This window comes from Littorina saxatilis, linkage group LG10 (assembly GCF_037325665.1).
Source record: "Littorina saxatilis isolate snail1 linkage group LG10, US_GU_Lsax_2.0, whole genome shotgun sequence".
Taxonomy (NCBI): domain Eukaryota; kingdom Metazoa; phylum Mollusca; class Gastropoda; order Littorinimorpha; family Littorinidae; genus Littorina; species Littorina saxatilis.
This window is the reverse complement of record NC_090254.1, coordinates 22,963,158-22,983,881: the sequence shown is the minus strand read 5'-3', so window position 1 is coordinate 22,983,881 and position 20,724 is coordinate 22,963,158. Positions and strand designations below refer to the sequence as shown.

The window sequence follows — 20,724 nt, the reverse complement described above, 5'->3', positions numbered from 1 at the left end:
GTTTAAAGACAATCTGCAATTGATGAACAACTGAGCTAAGGACCAAGAAGATGACTTCAAAGTACCCATATAGGCCTCGGAACCGGGGGGAGCAGGATGGGCAGCTGCCCCCCCCCCCCCCCCCCCTTATGTATCTGTGGGGGGCAAACATGCCCCCCCAACACCACCACCACTAATTTTTGGGTCCTAAATAAAATTCCCTTCCTCACATTTTATTCTGAGAGAGTTCACAAGAGTAAAAAAATTAGTGCCACACTGTCAGAAATGCTTCGGCTTCAGGGGGCTATGCCCCCTGACTTCCAGTTGTTACATAGGCTAGCAGCTGTGTTAAGATCTAGATTAAAATCACGACATGTTGTGTCCACTGGGCATTGCGTTTCGTTCGTGTCAGTCAGAAATCATTTTGGTTTTAAGGCTATGGTGGGAGACACTGCACCAGCGTAGATATGCTGTGAAAACAAAAGAAGGAAAAAAACTCAAGAAACTGCTACACTGAGCTTGACACGTTTTGCGCTATAACCATAGAACCAGGTGGCTTCTTGTTAGGAGGGAGATTGAAGGGTAAGGATTTTGTTGCAATTGATGAATACAATATATATGGAACATTCAGTCAGATTTTGCTCATACGCATTTCTTGTTTACAGTTTCACAGAGGGACATGGATTGCTCAGAGTCAGAAGGAGACAGTGATCAGTGCCAGGGAGGACTTCAAACAAAAGGTATTAAACATTGTGTATAGTATCTGTAAGCTGAGTGTAACTGAGATCATTTCAGAAACAGCTGTAAGCTGAGTGTAACTGAGATCATTTCAGAAACAGCTGTAAGCTGAGTGTAACTGAGATCATTTCAGAAACATGATTGATGATTTGAAATATATATATAATTTTTATCAAGTTGTTTTTACATGATGTTGAAGAACTTGAAAGTTGTTTAAAGACAATCTGCAATTGATGAACAACTGAGCTAAGGACCAAGAAGATGACTTCAAAGTACCCATATAGGCCTCGGAACCGGGGGGAGCAGGATGGGCAGCTGCCCCCCCCCCCCCCCCCCTTATGTATCTGTGGGGGGCAAACATGCCCCCCCAACACCACCACCACTAATTTTTGGGTCCTAAATAAAATTCCCTTCCTCACATTTTATTCTGAGAGAGTTCACAAGAGTAAAAAAATTAGTGCCACACTGTCAGAAATGCTTCGGCTTCAGGGGGCTATGCCCCCTGACTTCCAGTTGTTACATAGGCTAGCAGCTGTGTTAAGATCTAGATTAAAATCACGACATGTTGTGTCCACTGGGCATTGCGTTTCGTTCGTGTCAGTCAGAAATCATTTTGGTTTTAAGGCTATGGTGGGAGACACTGCACCAGCGTAGATATGCTGTGAAAACAAAAGAAGGAAAAAACTCAAGAAACTGCTACACTGAGCTTGACACGTTTTGCGCTATAACCATAGAACCAGGTGGCTTCTTGTTAGGAGGGAGATTGAAGGGTAAGGATTTTGTTGCAATTGATGAAATTTACCTGCGGTGACGTGCTTCTGACCCCCTGAATAGCCCCTTTTTAATGAAACTCTCACTTGTCAGCCTTTGAGCACATCTTTAGTAGCACAGGTGTGTGTGTGTGTGTGCGTATTCTAGGTATTCAGTGGGAACCAAATAATGTGCCACTCTCCTCCCCCCCCCCCCCTCAACTCCCCCCCCCCAAAAAAAAACCAAAAAAAAAACACACACACAAAAAACAGAACAACAACAACAAAACATCAAAACTTGTCCTTCCACCCGTGAAACGTCAATTCAGCCAACAAGCTGGGTACCTCATAGATGACAGGAAGACAGAACCACACACTCTAGAGTACCTTCCCAGGCCCTCCAACCACTGGAATGCCCCTTGAAATGTTTAAACATGAAGTTAACTCCTAAATGCAAGGAAAGCACATTCTTAAATACATGGGAGTTTACATTTTGGCTGTGTAACCTCTTCAGAAATCATAGTTTTTTTGTTATTGATTTTTCTGCTCTGAATATTTCACGCTGAATTCTCGCTGCCCTGAAAGTTTTTTTAGGGGTGATTAATTGTCTTTCGCTGAATTGCCATGTAACCCCTTCCACAGTCTTTGGTGAGTACCAGATGATTAATGCCGTCTTTGTTAAAATAAATCCACAGGTTATGACAACATGTTACATCAAGACACACAAGTTTGAAAGAACTGCTTTCCTCCTTATTGACTCGTTGTTGGCACACACACACAACAAAACCTTTGCATGATATATGAGGCCAAGAAAAATTGTAAGCATCTGGGCAGAGAGTGAAGGATTGTGAGAGAACTGAAGCTAGTGCAGGTACCGAAAGTTCATTGACCGGGTCAAATATATGTGATTGGGATTTTACAGCAACAACTGGCAATGGAAGGAGATGGGGTTTTGGGCTTGACTGGTGAGGTCAGTCAGACAACCATTAGCATTAAATACCCTTTGTCCTTTTGCCAGCAAAGAGGACACAAAACGTCAACTCGCCTCATGCTTTGGTTTCTTTAATCTGCTTATGATTGGACTCAATGAATATGACAGCTAATGAGCTATGCCTATGACTTTATGAACTGGAATGTATCGTCTTTCTTTTTTATTTTTTTATTTTTTTTTATTTTTTTATTTTTTTTTTATAATTCTTTCAGCTTACAACCTTTTCGACAAGAGAAAAAAAAGAAAAAGAGAAAAGAAAAGAAAAAAAGAACGAAACGCGACAGGACAACGATAACATATGTGCACATCCTAGATACTGGGTCACAACTATGGGACATGGACACCAGGAAAAAAAGTAGGACTGAATTGAGTGAAATACTCTTTTTTAAGTGCAAAAGACATGCCTGTATCTTTTTCTGTCAAAGAGAGGACCTTTCATATCGGGGGTTTCTTTAGAAATGACAATTAGACACATGCAGTACGCTCTATGTCGTGGGTTACATGGTTTCCACTTTAGGCTTCAATATCCCACAGGAAAGAACTTTAGCTCAGTTATTGCATGTGGCATGTGGACAACATTGATAAATAAATATGCAAACATGAAAGTTTGAAATTACAAGTTTCCATAAGTTAACTAGATCGAAGTAGAAAGTGGAAACCGTAACCCACGCAATTTCCAGGTGCAAAAGTTTTTCTTGTAGGTCAAATGTAGCAACTAGCCTTTTGGGCACCCTTTTGGGTTTTAATACATGATAGAAAGATTTAAGTGAGCAAAAAGTTGTCGATCTGTGCTGACTGGGTTTATGTGTATAGAGATAATACTGTCGTGAGTTACATGGAAACCATAGTTTGTAATGTCTTTTATTTCCAAAGAAAAGAACTAAAACTTGATTATTGCAATTTGCATGTGGACAACATTGATAAATAAATATGCAAACATGAAAGTTTGAAATTACAAGTTTCCATAAGTTAACTAGATCGAAGTAGAAAGTGGAAACCGTAACCCACGCAATTTCCAGGCGCAAAAGTTTTTTTTGTGGTCAAATGTAGCAACTAGCCTTTTGGGCACCCTTTTGGGTTTTAATACATGATAGAAAGATTTAAGTGAGCAAAAAGTTTTCGATCTGTGCTCACTGGGTTTATGTGTATAGAGATAATACTGTCGTGAGTTTCATGGAAACCATATTTCGTAATGTCTTTTATTTCCAAAGAAAAGAACTAAAACTTGATTATTGCATGTGGACTACATAGATAAATAACTATGCATACATGAAAGTTTGAAATTTTCAAGTTTCCATAAGCGACAATCCTAAATGAGAGAATTAATCGATTGTCGATCGTGCGTTGCAGAAGAATCGAAAATTTCATAATGGCGCCGATCATGAGAACACATGTGCTGCTCAAACTTTGCACCAGATCAAGCTTTAATCAGCAAAATATCGCAAAATTCGTCGATGAATATATGCTACAATTGTCAAAAAAGATTTTACAGGTCTCAAACAGTGAAGATACAGCGTGGTCTGTCGTGAGTTACGTCTCAAAAACCGGAAACGAATACGATTGGGTGGATAAATTCTCATTGTCTATTCACATGACCGGGTCAAACGTCATGAATGGAACTTTCCACGGTGTTCCCGCGATCTCACAACGCGTGTGTGATAGGCAATGCGGGATTTGTCGTCTGCTGTGGCCATGCTTTCGTGCATTACAGATGGAAACGAAACAAGGGTGGGGTACATTCAAGCGCGATTATAAGCTGAAATAAATTTGTTTCCTACCGTAGTGCTGTGTTTTGAAAACCTAAATGTTGTTGAAATAAATAAATAATGACTTTGAATAACTTTGAGGTTTCCTTTGTTCAGCAGATCGCATTTTTTGATGAAGTTGAAACCGGAAACGACGGTAACCCACGATTACGTGTTTTCTTTGCCGATCAAACTCCCAGAAGAAGAAAAATAGATGTAATTCTTGAGTGTGTATGTCGAGAATAATCCTTCAGCTGACCCATAAACATCACAATAAAATTCACAGAGCTTTATTCTCCATTATGTACAGCTGCAACACAGACTGCTGTATTTTTGTCCCAGTTTTAGGTGCTGTTTTGGGGGCATTTTGGCTAAAAATTAAATCGTTTAAAACCCACAGCAATGTTTGGAAACCCAAACTTGGTTGTTACAGTAAGTCAAATCCATCCCCTTTGACATCAAAGCATCCCCTTTGTCATCCATTGCTCAGAGATATTGTGACAGTCATTCAAAGTTGACAACCCATAGTATTTCCCAGTATCTAGGACGTGCACATATGTATCGTTAGTCGTATAGCATGGTATGCCATGTTATTGTTGATTGTTCGATTGTTTGTCAACAGAGTTTTTTCTCGATATATATTTCACGAAGGCACAGTTGGGGAAAGTTCAACAAAGCGAATAGTGTAGATCTGGGTCAACGAAGAAGAGTGTTCCTGGTGGAACGTGAAGTCCGTGTCCGTCAGGCGTGTTATGTAGGCGTGGTCGGCTCACCATCACTGTGTGCCACTGCAGTCTAGCATGACGTGGCAACACGCCTCGATGTGTTGTTTCATTCTTTCTATCTGATCGGCGTACCTAAGCGGGTCAACATCGCACCATCGTCTGAGACAGCTAAGGATAATGCTGTATTGTAGATCAGTGTCTTCAGTTTCTTCAGTAAAATAAAACCAGTTGTCCACAACACCTTCTCTCAGTCCATACTGAAACACCATCCGGTCAGTCAATGCATACAGACAGTGGTGTCCATAGCGATGATCAAGGACAACTTTTCTCACAACAGGTGTCACGGCACACTCTAAGACTGCCTCTCTTTCCTTAGGCTTGAGTGAAGACAAATAATGGGTTACAGTATCGCGCCGATCTTCCCAATACTGAAGGAACTCGTTCTCTGAATTCGTGTCGCTGGTGTCACACAACGTTTTATCTGTGTCAGGGTCTTGATCCATTGCAGAATCAGGCGGTTCCTGCGTGTAATTGTCGGTGTTGTTGTAATCAGGGCGCTGTGCCGTCTGACTGGGTGGGGTCTCAAACACATTGTCAACAACACCGGACTCAGCGTTTTGTTCCACACTTGTAATGCTGTCACTGTTTATGTTTACGTCGTGTGACTGACCTTTGACCTGATGTTGTCTTGTCGCCGCACGCTGCGTGTCTCGCCTGAGTTCGCTCGGTGACTTGTGTCGGTAGCGTGCAAAAGTGACTGGTTCGGGTTTCCCAATGGCGGATGCTGAGTCACTGTCCCATCTCAAGATGAGTGTTGTTGTTTTTCCCTTGCCGTGCACGTCCCATGAAGACAGGGAGCACTTCATGGCCAGAGTCTGCAGAACTGACTCTAAGGCAACTGGTAGTCCTGGAATGTCCATCATATAGGAACGAAGGAAGAACTTTTGGATGAAAAAAGGGAGAGCTCAAAATCTCGCTGCTCGCTGGTAGCCAGGGGCAGATCACTCGTATCGTCTTTCTATTCAACTTTTGCGTCTACTCAGTCAAAGCATGTCAGTCAGGATTGGCCAAAATATTGACCAAAACCGACATAAATTTTCTGCTTGTGCAAAGTTCTAATATGTACCGGCTCTGTTGTTTACACATTTCAAATTTAAAGATTTAAAAGTTGAACCTTTTATGTACGGCAACCACATCTTACACATCTTATTACTTACTCTACAATAGTGTTAGACATTATTATGTTGGTTGCGTTTCTCTTTTAGTTCTCAGGGTCACCTCGAATGCCCCAGTGGGCTGGTATTTTATTTGTTTTTTTTAAAATTATTTTTGGGGATTTCTGCCTCCTTGGTCCAGTCACCTGTATTTCTTTTTTGAAACACTCTTTACTCCCTACCCTGTCACAAATGACTACCATTGGACCAATGTTGCTCTCTGTTGTATGAGCCATATATTGACAAGTTTTTGATGTATTATTTTGTATTGTAGGGAATTGGGAGACAAACTTAGGTGCCATTATTGTGGAAATATTCTATGAAGGTGGTAGTATTTGGTAATTTATGCCCGATTCTATTGTTTATTTTTAAACAAATTTATAACTTTTATACCGGTTTTTAAACCTGGTTTCGAAAAGTTGAGGTCACCCTCCACGTTGCCAGTGTGTCCGAATTTTATGGCCTGTAAACATGGTTCATCTATGAGGCTAGTGACATACCTCCAATGTTATTTTTGGCTTTTTAGTGTGCAGCGTGGGGACACACTGAGATGATCTTACGTGTTTTACTGGGCGTTAAGCAAACCTGAGCTAAATAAACTTTGTTACTTTTAAAGGCCCAATACCCACCACAAAACTGTCTCAAACCGGCCCCAAAATGATAAAATCAGACTCAGGAGGTCAAATAACACCTATGTGCAAAAGAAATACCAAAAATAGGCAGATCTAGGTGTTTTGACGGTTAGCGTAATATATTAAGAACAAAGAAGGGCGATTCAAGCATTTGAGATTGCGGGCAGTAACTGTCAACTTTGTCTGGCTGTTTACCTTAGTTACGGGGCGTATCTGAGTAAATTTTTTTAGGTGTGTCTTAGTTAGGGTAAAGTTCATACTCCATATTATTTTGGAGGCTGAACTCGTCAAAAAAAGTTTGAAAAGGCTGGCAGGGTCAGTCGCTTTAAGGGACAGCTTTCAATCTGGAATAGTGTTCATGGTGTTGCCTGAGTTCTTGTTCTTGCACTTTATTAATTGCACAGAAACTCGTTTGTTTTTTTTCTCCATCAAACTTGAATTTAGGACCACTTGGCCTTTTATCGAGCTGGAACATTTTTTTTAAAGTGCTATTTGCAAAACGAATAAGAGGTGGAAGAAAAGTTTTGTTTGAAAGCTTTTTTTGTTTGGAAGATTTCTCTGCTCACCAATGTTGGGTTTTCATTGGATGATAGGTGAATGTTTGAAGATTATCAGTAAACAAAAAACAGCAACTCCAATTTGCTTCACAGAGCTGTCAAAAACAGGAGGATTTGTGGAAAAACGGAGCTTTAAGAATACATGAGGATATTCTCTGTTCTGTTTGTGTCTGAATTCAGTCTAATTGGACCTATAGAGTGGGTCTAATTGGACCTATAGAGCGAGTCACGCAAGCCATCACTGCTGCCAAGGTCGAGTACTTCCACGACCGCATCGCCAACGCCTCATCATCCAGGGAGCTGTTCTCCATCATGTCCTCTCTCCTGGGCTCCTCCCCCGCTGCCCCCTTACCCACTGCTCACCCACCGCAAGATATCCCGGAGTTCTTCATGGACAAGATTGACAAGCTTCGGAGAACACTCGATCAGCAGCCCTTCGTCCCGTCCCCACCCTCCCGCTCCTTCTCAGGCTCCTCTCTCACGTGCTTTCAGCCTGTCACTCAAAACCACGTCAAGCGACTCATCACCAAGACGGCCATCAAGACCTGCGAGCTAGACCCCCTGCCAGGCTTCCTCTTCACCAAGTGTCTGGACAAGCTCCTGCCGTCTATAACAGATATCATCAACATCTCCCTGGCCACAGGCGTCGTTCCCGACTGCTTCAAGTCTGCCGTTGTCCACCCACTCATCAAGAAGCCCGGCCTTGTCGTCAACGAGTTGAAGAACTACCGTCCTGTGTCCAACCTCAGACCTGCCCTTTCTCTCCAAGCTTCTGGAGCGTATCATCCTGGAGCAGTTGAGCGCCCACCTGTCTCGGAACTCGCTGATGCCAGTGTACCAGTCAGCGTACCGCCCTCACCACAGCACCGAGACGGCGCTCCTGCGAATCACCACGGACCTCCTGAACGCAACAGATAGCGGTCTCGTCTCTGCCCTTGTGCTGCTGGACCTTTCCGCGGCCTTCGACACGATCGACCACCAGCTACTCGTCGATCGCCTCAGTTCCACGCTCGGCATTCACGACACCGCCCTCTCTTGGTTCCGGAACTACCTCCAGAACCGCTCTCAGACTGTCACCACTGATTCGTTCTCTTCTCAGTCTTCGGCGTCCCACAACCTGTACACCCAACCCCTCTCCCTGGTCATCGAACGCCACGGCTTGAACTACAACTCCTTTGCCGATGACACGCAGCTCCAGAACAGCGCCAAGCCGGAGGACGTTGACCATCTCCTGGGATCCATCTCCAGTTGTTTCACTGGCATCAAGAACTGGATGACTGAGAACAAGTTGAAGCTGAACAGTGAGAAGACGGAGGCCCTTCTCGTTGGAACACGACAGAAGATTGCTTCCCTCACTGTGACCGACCTCCAGCTGGATGACGCGACTGTTCCATTCTCCCCTGCTGTCAAGAGCCTTGGCGTCATTCTCGACTCCACTCTCTCCATGCAGACACACATCTCCTTCATCATCAAGACCTGCTTTTTCCACCTACGACGCATCGCCTCCATCCGTCGCTACCTCACCCACGACGCCTGTGTCAAGCTGGTTGTCTCCCTCATCTTCAGTCGTCTGGACTACTGCAACTCCCTTCTGGCTGGCCTCCCCGCCTCATCCATTCATGGCCTACAACGAGTCCAGAACGCTGCTGCCAGGCTGACGTTGAGGAAGACAAAGCGAGACCACATCACCCCCCTACTTCGCTCTTTGCACTGGCTCCCTGTCAACACCCGAATCTCCTACAAACTGTCCACTCTGGTCTACAAGTGTCTCAACGACTCTGCTTCCGAGTACCTTCAATCCTCCCTGGACCTGTACACCCAGCCCTCCGACCGTCCCCTTCGTTCTGCTGCTGACCCACTCCGCCTTCACATCCCTCGCTCGAAACTCGCATCTGCTGGTCAGCGTGCATTCCCCTCCGCGGGCCCCTCCGTCTGGAACTCCCTGCCGCTTGACGCGTTCAAGAGTAGGTTGAAGACTCAGTTCTTCCCGTAGCTGGCTGCGACTTTCATGTTCGACGTGATGTTTTGTGCCCCAAAAGACATTCTTGTGCTGTGCTCTGTGAGAGGTGTTTTCTTTGTGTTTAATATTATTTTGTTTGGACCTAGCTATTGATGTGTACATTGTTGTTAAACAGTTGTTTGTTGTATGTTTATCGGGATTTGCTAGTGTGTGATAGGGTTCGTGTTCGTCTGTAGATGTTAGTTTCTTTGTTAGTCCTGTGTTGACAACTCTTCGACAAGCGCTTAGAACTGTACCCACGGAATACGCGCTATATAAGCTTCATATTGATTGATTGATTGAGTGGAATCTTTTATGCAAACTTGTAATTATGCATGTAATGCACATGGTCGGGTACAAGCGCAATTATGACCCATTACAAAGTTAAACAAAAAGATTTAGCCTCTTGTTCTTGCTTTACCCTGGCAGTTACTCAAACCAACACAAGTCCCTCAAAGATGGGGTAAACACAGGACAAAAGAAGAAGTTGAACATCATACTAGAAATAGCCAATGAAACATTTTAAAGTGTCCTGCAAGCGGATTTTGACACATCCTCATATCAAAATTTGATATGGCCTATCTTATTACTTTTGTCACAAAGTGTTTTCCACTCAACTTTTAGACCTGTAAAACCAGCGGTTTGGCTGTAGTCAAAGAAAACATAATACGACTCATTGTCGTCAGGCTGACGTCGTAACGAGTAGTTTCGCTGCGTATTTGCAAAGTATGCAACAACAAAACACACATATTTGCAAAACTATACAACAAAGGGGTAAAACACCTTTTAGTCAGACTGTATTTAGAAAGATTCAACTACCACCCTAAAAGGCACTGAAAAGCAACAACTTTCAGCTGTAGCGGAAGTGTTGTGTGGTATTGTTTTTTCTCATTATAGCCTAGTGTCGTATTATATTTTTTCTCGTTACAGCCTAACTACTTGCTTTACAGGGCTAAAGTTTGAGTGGAAGACTTTTTGGGATATAAGGAATCAGACAGAACATGTGCAGAATCAGAACATGTCATACTTCGATACGAGAAGGTTTGTAAAACCGCTTGCTGGCCCCTTTAAGCTGTATCGTCTCCACAATTTTAATTCTTGTTGTTATTATTTTTCAGATTTGACATCATCAGCATCGTTTTCCCAAAAAAGGACGGAGCAGAAAAGGAAGAGTTCCTGTCGCAACAGACCAGTGAAAGAAGACAGCAAGAGAAAAAGAAAGAAATTTGTTTGTCCTGTTGATGGGTGCAAAGGTGCCACCCAGAACATCAAGAAACATATGAGACAAGTTCACAAAGACATCCCTGAGCAGGAATACAATCTTGGTGAGAAAAGAAAAGACATTCAAAGACAAAAGTTTATGTGGAAGTGCCAAGAAAAAGATTGTACATGGGTGGGGGATAGGCTGGATAAACATCTCCAGGGAAAAGCGCATGGCTTCACATTACATCAGGCTACAAACACTGCCAGAAAGTATCGGGCAAATCAGTTGCCAAAAGGTGTTCCGCAGAAACGTAGTGGCAAAGATCTTGTCAATTGTGACACACTTTCTCAAGAATTTTTTAACTGGTTTACCTCGATTGAAGGGGGAAATTACATTCCGGAGTATTTGTCAGCACACAAAAAAAAAGAAAGGCTTGAGCAGAACAAAAAAGTGGCAAATATGATAAAAACTGTTTTGACGGTCTCTTTAGGAGAGAAGGATTTCCAGGTGAGTGAACTAAGTGAACTGGTAAACATTGGCAAGTCTAATTCGGTCATCACAAAACTGGCCGAAACTCGAACATGGGGAACTGTTCGAAATTACTTGCATGCGCTCAGCCACTTTTTGAGGTTTGTTGAAGCCTGCTATCCATCAGCTTTGAGTCAAGCTACACTCAACATCATCAAAGCAAACTTGAAAGGATGCATCCACACGGTTGTAAAGTTGACACAAGAACAGAATCAGAAGAGGAAACTTGCAGATCGCAAAAGATTGCTTTCTTGGCCGGATCTTTGCAACTATGTTGATGCCGATCTAGCACAGACATACATGGAGAAATTCAAGAAACGACCAAAAAAGGATGTTGCAGAAAAAGTTGCCAAACATTTGCTTCTTAAAATCGCTGCTGAGAATGGTAAAAGAACAGGAGTATATGCTGACATCACTGTGAAGCATTTTGAAGAAGCAGAAGAGGAAGGGGAGGGGTTTGTGATTTTAGTGGATGAAGGGAAAACTTTCAGAGCTTCAGGAGGTGCTGGCGTCTTTTTGTCTCCAGAGGAACATCATCTCGTTGCCGAGTTTCTAGCAAAATGCAGACCCTTATTCTCCCCAGAAACAGATCAAATATTTTGTCGAAGTTCTGGAAAGCGTAGTTCTGTCAGAAATATCCAGGAGTACTTGCAGGAAGCATGGGATGAATACGGCAAGAACAGAGATGTGGATCTGGGACAAATCACTTGCACGTTGTTGAGAAAAACATTGGTAACAATGTCAAGGAAGAAAGGTTTGGACAGAAGAGAACAAGAAGAGATGGCTCTGCACATGAACCACCATCTGAACACAGCAGATCGTCATTATGACGTCAACACTGGCCAACGTATCACTGCCAAGTTTAGGCAAATCATTCGCAAGTTTGATGAACGAGCATCATCTGAATCCGAGGACTCGGCATCAGAAGTTTCATGTGATGATCAGATTATGTCAGACGAGAGCTTTGACAATGAGTACCTTCCTTTGGCATCTCTTGAAGAGAAAAGTGTCGCTGTTGGATCATTACATTCCGACCATCAAGGAACAACCGAAGTCGGTCTGAAAGCCTTGAAGTTTGGAAGAGAACTCGTTTTTTCAGGAGATGATGCTCAGAGATTGTCACTCTGTTGCGCCAGAGTCATTCAGTTTGGCAAAACAAAACAAGGCATTGTCACAAAGAAAATGATTGTAGATACTGTAAAATCAGCAGGTCCAAACTTTGTTGATTTGTTATTAAACTATTCAGAAAATCAACTCTGCACAAAAATAAGAACAGAGATCAGAAAAAAATAACTTCATTTCACTCCCCTCAGAAACGGTCAGCCATGGTCGTCTCGGTGCCATCCTCGGCCCTTCCTCTCTCTCCCTGACGACCTCTAATGCATGTTGGCCACTGTTATGGAAATAGTATTTGTCAAAATTGTTCATATTTTGGCATCAACCACTTGAACACCTGGAGGTGACTTCTCACAGTGTTTGATAGTTACATGCCATTGTGTCTTACTTGGTAGAAATTATTTCTTGCATCAATGTCATGTGAACTGTCTTTATGGAGCTGCCGGCTCTCAAGACCAAGGTGTCAGATATGATGACATGACATTTCATGGGAAAAAAACATGCATTCTCCAAGTATCTCTTGCTTGACTGGTATGTCCATGTACAGTGTACAGTTTATCACGGAAGATCTATGTGTTCAAGGATTATTACCTGTGTTGCCTGCCTTCCATTTAAACGTTTCTGATGAATGTGCTGTACACTGTTATATGATTGTTATTGTGTTTTTGTTTTGTGTGTGCATTTTTTTGCAACTTGAGCATGCTGAATTAGTGTTGAGTTACAATGTCCCTAGCATGTCCTAATTTTATTGGTTGTAAGGCCGGCTGGCAACTTTTCTTCTATGTTTTTTTCTTTGTTTTGTTTTGTTTTGTTTTTAGTTACAGTGAGGGCACATCCTGAGAAGACTTTGTTGTTGAGCTACCCTGATAATAATAATAATATCGCCTATTTAAACGTGTGACAGAACGTCATTTTAGGTCATTCTGACCTGACATGCTTGCAAAATGCATGCTTACCATGTTGTACAAACAACCAATGTAAGTTTTTCTTTTTCTTTTTTGTTAGAAGATAATGAACCGACACACATCTTGAACAAGCAATTATGTCCTTCCATCATGATCTTACGTTTACTGGGCGTTAAGCAAACGTGGACTGAACTGAACAGGACCGTCACATTTTTATCAGAAGTTTGATATAGCTTGCATATAGTGTGTGTGTGTGTGTGTGTATGGTTTTGTGTGTGTGTGTGTGTGTGTGATTTTCATGTTGAAGATGTGTGAGTTGAGATTCCTGCTTTCCAGGGATTGCAACAAAAGGTGAATAGAGGGTATCTTTATAGTCTTTTGGAGATGGCTTGTTCCCTGGCATTATGTGGTGTTACGCAAGAACCAAAGACAGTTTGCTATAACAGAGACAAAATGTATTTACTTACACAATGTTTCGAATGACAGGAGGGTTATTTTTTCCTCCTCAAAATAAGCATTACTTTATCTGAATTACCTCACTCGAATTTGATACAATAATCTGCATAGACATGCACACAAAGGAAGTTCAAACATTGATGAATTGCATTGGTTGTAAGAAGAAATTATCAAGGGCTGAAGCCAGAAAGCAAAAGACCTTGCGAAGTATAAAGAAAATTCCAAATTCAGGAGCATGTGGTTTTGATTTCACAATGCATGTGAGAAAATGAACATGCAATTTGCAAGCTTTAAGGCTTTAAAGAAGAAGAAAGATTACCCACCAGTGCTGTGTTCAGGTTATCAGTTCAATTGTTTTTGCTATTGTTCCCTTTTTTTTGAAAATATACTGTAATCGTTAACTTTCCCCAAACAACATGTGCTTAGAAGTTAGATAGTTGTCAACTGATTTATTATGTTAATTATATTATACAATTTAAATTTTTTTCTCAGTTAGCCACATTGTTTGAAATGTCCAGGTCAGTTGCCTTGAGCTTGAGGCCTCATTCATGTGTTGAATAATGATAATGTTTGGTTTGGTCAGTCTTAACAGGTACCAGAAATTGCTAATCTTGTGACACCAAAGAACTGTGTTTAATTTGTGTCCAACATTGAGTAATGTTTTTTTGAAGGATTACACACATACCGGTAGTCAGATTTTATTTTCAAATTTCTTCAGTCTACATATTTCATTTAAGTATTGTTACAGCAAGTAAGTAGTTTGTGTGTGAACGTATAGTTGTTCATAAATACAAAACTGTAAATTAGTGTGCCTTAGACAAGTCATTTTCATTTTTGTGGTGGGGACACATAGAAGTTCATTGAAATCTGTCATTTCTGTCCTCAGCTTATATCTACTATCTCCCCTCCCGGAGAAGCCCTGGGGGGGGGGGGGGGGGCATTTGTTGTTAAATGACTTTTGGATTGAAAACAGCACCTATATAGGACAACATGTACCATGACACATGTTTGAAAGAAAGTGCTTCATATTAATGTAGATATGAGTTTTAGAGATATGTTTTTTTAAATGTTTTTTGGTTACAGTTGCATCACAGTGTTGTCAAAAGCAACAAGAAACAAATTGCTGTGAACATAATGGTGTGGCAAAGATCTTACAACAATTAAATTTCAAGTTAGTCAACAAAAGGAATTGTATTTTTTTTTTTAAAGAAGATAATAAATAAAACACTGTAGGGGACGAACGCCGCAGTACCATTAAGTCATTGACAGAGCGAGTACATGAAGGTTATGGAGCAGCGTCTCTGTCTTTGACTTTGCAGTTCTGCCCACGCAGGCATTTGTCGCTGTACTTAAAATGCACACGCACAATAAACCACAGCAGGAAACAAGCATTGCATAGAAATCAGTCTACTGTTTCTAATGATAAAACATGCAGTCAACATATTAAAACAATAAAAAGATGGATTCTTTCACTTTTTTTTTTAATGATTAGCACAAATCATTCTCCAGATGGCTCAGAATATAAGAAACAAGGTGGTGGTATTTACAACAAGTGTCATTTTCCCATTTTTTTCTCCCCTCAGATAGATAATGTGTTTGTTAATGTGTTTGTTCCTTTTCTCTCTCTGCAAACCGTTTCCCCCCAGAGTTGGCCTTGGGGAACCTGCAGGGCTGTCTCTCTTTTAGTTCACAGGGGCATCTCCATATTGCTTACAGTGATGATCATGACTTCATTGATTTTTCACTGCAGACACCTGCCACAGTGCTAAAAGAAACAAGCAGCATTTGCATTATAAACAAGTTCAGTCGGTATGATGAATATCAACCACATTTATTTTTAAATTACGATTTTTAAGCGTAACAGTAACAGTTAGTAGTAGGTAAAAACAAATTAATACAGATTTTCGTGAGGCACTATTTCTTGCAATGCCAAGTTCCCTATGTAATCACGTTTGTGACGCGGTTTTTGTCAAATAAAAGTTGCGCACAAATCGAAAGTGGGCCTTTGCTTTTTGAGCCAAGCAAAAATTCTGAACAGTTGGTTACTTCTTCAGAATATTTATTGAGTATTATACTTGATAGTCACTTCATAGTTTGTTTTTAAATTCAAAAGAAAAAATATTATAAAGGATACATTGAGGAAAGCATATCATTTGCTCTAAGACTTAATCAAAACAATGTCCAGTCATATGAGAGTGCATGTATATAAACGGTTCATTAATTTCGTTTTTCGGCTTAGGAAAACAAAACTGTTTGTGATAGCTTCTGACCTTTTCACATCAGCCCATACTAATTCTTCAAGTTTGTTTCAAGTATGAAAACTTTTTTGTTGTTGTTGTTCTTCTTTCCATTAATTGGTTTATACTAGACTGAACCTCGATATGAAGGTTTTGTTTTTGTTGTTGGATGCTTTTTTTCTTCTTTGAAACAAATGTGTGTTTAATCATGATATTGATTTTGTTTCGTTTTCATTTATAATTGTTTCAAGATTAAAGTTTATTAATATCCAAATAACGTGTGACAGTCTCGCTCTCTCTCTCGCTCTGTCTCCCTGTCTCTCTCTCTCACACTCCCTCTCACTGTCTGTCTGTCTGTCTGTCTCTCTCTGTCTGTCTGTCTCTCTCTCTCTGTCTCTCTCTCACACTCCCTCTCACTGTCTGTCTGTCTGTCTGTCTGTCTCTCTCTGTCTCTCTCTCTCTCTCTCTCTCTCTCCCCCCCCCCCCCCCCCCCCCTTCTGCTTATTACTGTACAAAAATATAATATGACGTGAACATCAACCCCGCTTTGGATAAACAAACAAAACAAAACAAAAACGTGAAAAGAGTTGGGAGGCGAGTTATGCATTAACCACACATAGTTATTTATTGACCACACATCTTTTCTATTTCTAATCTCGGTAAGGCAACCTTTCCACAAAAAAGCAACCATCCACATTTCACTTTAAGAAGCCATTCCACATCAAGCAGCCTTCCACATTAAGGCAGCCATCCATAAAAAGAGTGAGGCAGCCTTCCACAATAAGAAAGCCATCCACAAAAAGAGTGAGGCAACCATTCCACATTCATAGGACACCATCCACGTGCCTAAGCCGCCATCCACGTGTGGATTGCTGCCTAAGCGGCTCTTAGGCAACCAAATGCAGTGGAAAAAAGGTACACACACACACACACACACACACACACACATACATACATACATACATACATACACAAACACACGCGCGCACGCACACACATTGCACGTACGCGCACATACACACACGTACACCTACTGAGATATGCCTAACATACACGCACGCTTGCAAACACACACATAATACGCAAACGCAGTTTAATTTCCTCAATACAAGGCGAAAGGCACACACACACCACACACAAATAAACACACACACGCCAGTCCCACACACACACACACACACACACCCCTCACACACACAAATAAACCCACACACGCAGTCAACCCCCCCCCCACACACACACAACCCTCACACACACAAATAAACACACACACGCAGTCCAGCCCCCCCCCACACACACACATACACACAACCCTCTCTGACACACACACCCGCCCAACCCCAGCGTCCAACTCAACTTTCACCAACAACCATACCCTACTCTCACTATCTCTCTCTCTCTCTCTCTCTCTCTCTCTCTCTCTCTCTCTCTCTCTCTCTCTCTCTCTCTCTCTCTCTCTCTCTCTCTCACACACACACACACACACACACACACACACACACACACATACATACATACATACATACATACATACACAAACACACGCGCGCACGCACACACATTGCACGTACGCGCACATACACACACCTACTGAGATATGCCTAACCGTGATACACGGACGCTTGCAAACACACACATAATACGCAAACGCAGTTTAATTTCCTCAATACAAGGCGAAAGGCACACACACACCACACACAAATAACCACACACACGCAGTCAACCCCCCCACACACACACAACCCTCACACACACAAATAAACACACACACGCATTCCACCCCCCCACACACACACAACCCTCTCTGACACACACACCCGCCCAACCCCAGCGTCCAACTCAACTTTCACCAACAACCATACCCTACTCTCACTATCGCTCTCTCTCTCACACACACACACAAGCTCACGCAAGCACAGCCACACACACACACAGCACGCGCATACACACACACTGACACACACCACACACAGCACGCGCATATACACACACACTGACACACATCTGGCGTTCAATAACCTTTGCTTTGTTTGCCTTTTTACATTTAGTCAAGTTATGACTAAATGTTTTAACATCGAGGGGGGAATCGAGACGAGGGTCGTGGTGTATGTGTGTGTGTATGTGTGTGTGTATGTGTGTGTGTGTGTGTGTGTGCGTGCGTGTAGAGCGATTCAGACCAAACTACTGGACCGATTTTTATGAAATTTGACATGAAAGTTCCTGGGTATGATATCCCCATATATATATAGCTATTCTGATGGACACGTGGGGGAATTCGGGGGCTGTGATTGGATGGTCTCACACATCCCTTTTCCGATCATCAAAGCATAACGCTACGAAAGTTGGCCATTTTTGCCGATATCCAAACGATATCGGCAATAACAAAGACGCATGGTTCCGGTTTCTTCCACGTGTATAAAGTACACGCATACCTCGCCAGGTTTGTTTCTGTCACTCTGTGACTAGTCGACAGACGATGCCATTTGCTTTGTGTGTGTTTTTGTTGTTGCTTACTGTACATGACATACGCCCTACATTACGTGTAAAATCCAGTTCTTTAACAGGCAACAAACCTTGCAAATTTCCAGAAGCTGCAATCTGAAGCGACCTATCTCGGATTCTAGCAGACGATCTCTCCAATGTTTAACACAAAATCAGCAAACTCTCCTGTCACATAGAACATCCATTGTATAGATCTAGTGCAATGTTGAAATGAAGTTACCGGTCTGAAACATTTCGTCGTTTCTTCTGAGACAATCCTTGTTCTCTTATCATCTACAGATTTACCGCTGTCTTCACCACGCGAATTCCCAACAGAAGTCAGACTTTCGAACATACAATCTACGTAGGCAAGCATGATACGTCATGACGTCATATGATTCCTAACATATTGACGTAATGCTAAGCATCCGGTTATCTCGAGTTTTCTCCGTAATACATGTCCGTGGGTTTTTCAATGTTCGGTTATTTCCGTGGCTTCATGCGGAAAGGGAACCGTCGTCTGCAATCAACGACATGGACCATTCTGGTACTTGTCGCTGACAAAAACATGATTCTAACACAGAATTTAATGTCAGAATAGCTATATAAACGCTATTGTGTTTTCATCGTAGCAATAGGGTCCGATATTTAGACTCGAACAAGTATAATGCGACTCGTCTTCGACTCGTCGGCATTATACTTGTCTCGTCTAAATATCGGGCCCTATTGCTACGCTGAAAACACAATAGCTGTTAATGTTTTTTTCATTTTGTTTATATATGTCTTTGATGACGTCATATCCGGCTTTTCGTGAAAGTTGAGGCGGCACTGTCACGCCCTCATTTTTCAACCAAATTGGTTGAAATTTTGGTCAAGTATTGTTCGACGAAGCCCGGACTTCGGTATTGCATTTCAGCGTGGTGGCTTAAAAATTAATTAATGACTTTGGTCATTAAAAATCTGAAAATTGTAAAAAAAAATATTTCTTTTATAAAACGATCCAAATTTACGTTCATCTTATTTTCCATCATTTGCTGATTCCAAAAACATATAAATATGTTATATTTGGATTAAAAACAAGCTCTGAAAATTAAATATATAAAAATTATTATCAAAATTAAATTGTCGAAATCAATTTAAAAACACTTTCATCTTATTCCTTGTCGGTTCCTGATTCCAAAAACATATAGATATGATATGTTTGGATTAAAAACACGCTCAGAAAGTTAAAACGAAGAGAGGTACAGAAAAGCGTGCTATCCGTTCTCAGCGCAACTACTACCCCGCTCTTCTTGTCAATTTCACTGCCTTTGCCGTGAGCGGTGGACTGACGATGTTACGAGTATACGGTCTTGCTGCGTTGCATTGCGTTTAGTTTCATTCTGTGAGTTCGACAGCTACTTGACTAAATGTATTTTCGCCAAGTTACGCGACTTGTTTCTTAATCAGTGTGTTGTATTGAGTGTTTCCCGAAAACGTATAAACTTTACAGCTGCAGGTAAGCCCGAAACAACATACTTGACAGGGGCGGATCAGTTGCTTTGTAAGGGGGGGGGGGGGGGGGGGGGTGCACTTTGAATCGAAAGTGAATGTGGTGGGCGCCGCGGCGAAGCGCCCGAATTTTCTAGGGGGGTCCGGGGGCATGCTCCCCCAGAAAAAAATTGCCCAAAGAAGCAAAATGGTGCCATCTGGTGCCATTTGAACTTATAAATGGTCATAAAATCAGCTTTCCAAATTTTTTTTTTTTTTTTGTGCTGGATGGGGGGGTGCACCTGCACCCTGTGCACCCCCCCCCCCCCCTCGTCCGCCCCTGCTTGAAGCTACGATATGATAAAAAGCCGGAAACCAACTTCCAAGTAACTGAATCAGGCTAATAGCGATTCGAATTAAGTTGATATCAATTCACTGGAAGAAACTTATGTTTCATCTCTCTGTGGTCACTGATTTTAGTTCAGCAGGGCCCGGGACATTCTTAATTGAGAGGGGATCGAGGGGAGGGGGGGGGAGGGGGGGATTCCCTGACTAATCCCAGCGAAACTAGATCAGTGTACGCTACTGACTTTGACTTAGCTCATGTTCTTGCCGCGATACGTAATAAGGAATCAATTTGTGTTGCATCAGTACAACTACATGTAACGCAGCATCTGGTGTTCTTCTAGCTCTCTCTATTCTCGACTCAGTGTGTGTGTGGTGTGTGTGTGTGTGTGTGTGCTGGTGTGTGTGTGCCGGTGTGTGTGTGTGCCAGTGTGTGTGTGTGTGTGTGTGTGTGTGCCAGTGTGTGTGTGTGTGCATGTGTGTGTGCGTGTGTGTTTGTATGTGTGTGCCAGTGTGTGTGTGTGTGTGTGTGTGTGTGTCAGTGTGTGTGTGTGACGGTGTGTGTGCCAGTGTGTGTGTGTGTGTGTCCGTCAGCTAGTTGTAAAAAAACAACACCCAAAAACAAGAAAAAAACACAATATAGACTAAGGAGA

General features: G+C 42.1%; 2 long non-coding RNA genes across 2 annotated transcripts in view; both read left to right on the top strand.

Annotated features, from left to right (window-relative positions):
* The window catches only part of LOC138978447 (uncharacterized), a 177,874-nt gene that overhangs the window by 135,469 nt on the left and 21,681 nt on the right, over positions 1–20,724 (top strand). The window lies entirely within an intron of this gene.
* On the top strand, positions 501–15,547 carry LOC138978448 (uncharacterized). The gene is made up of 2 exons (XR_011459685.1): positions 501–719; positions 10,448–15,547. It is a non-coding gene; the product is annotated as an uncharacterized lncRNA (long non-coding RNA).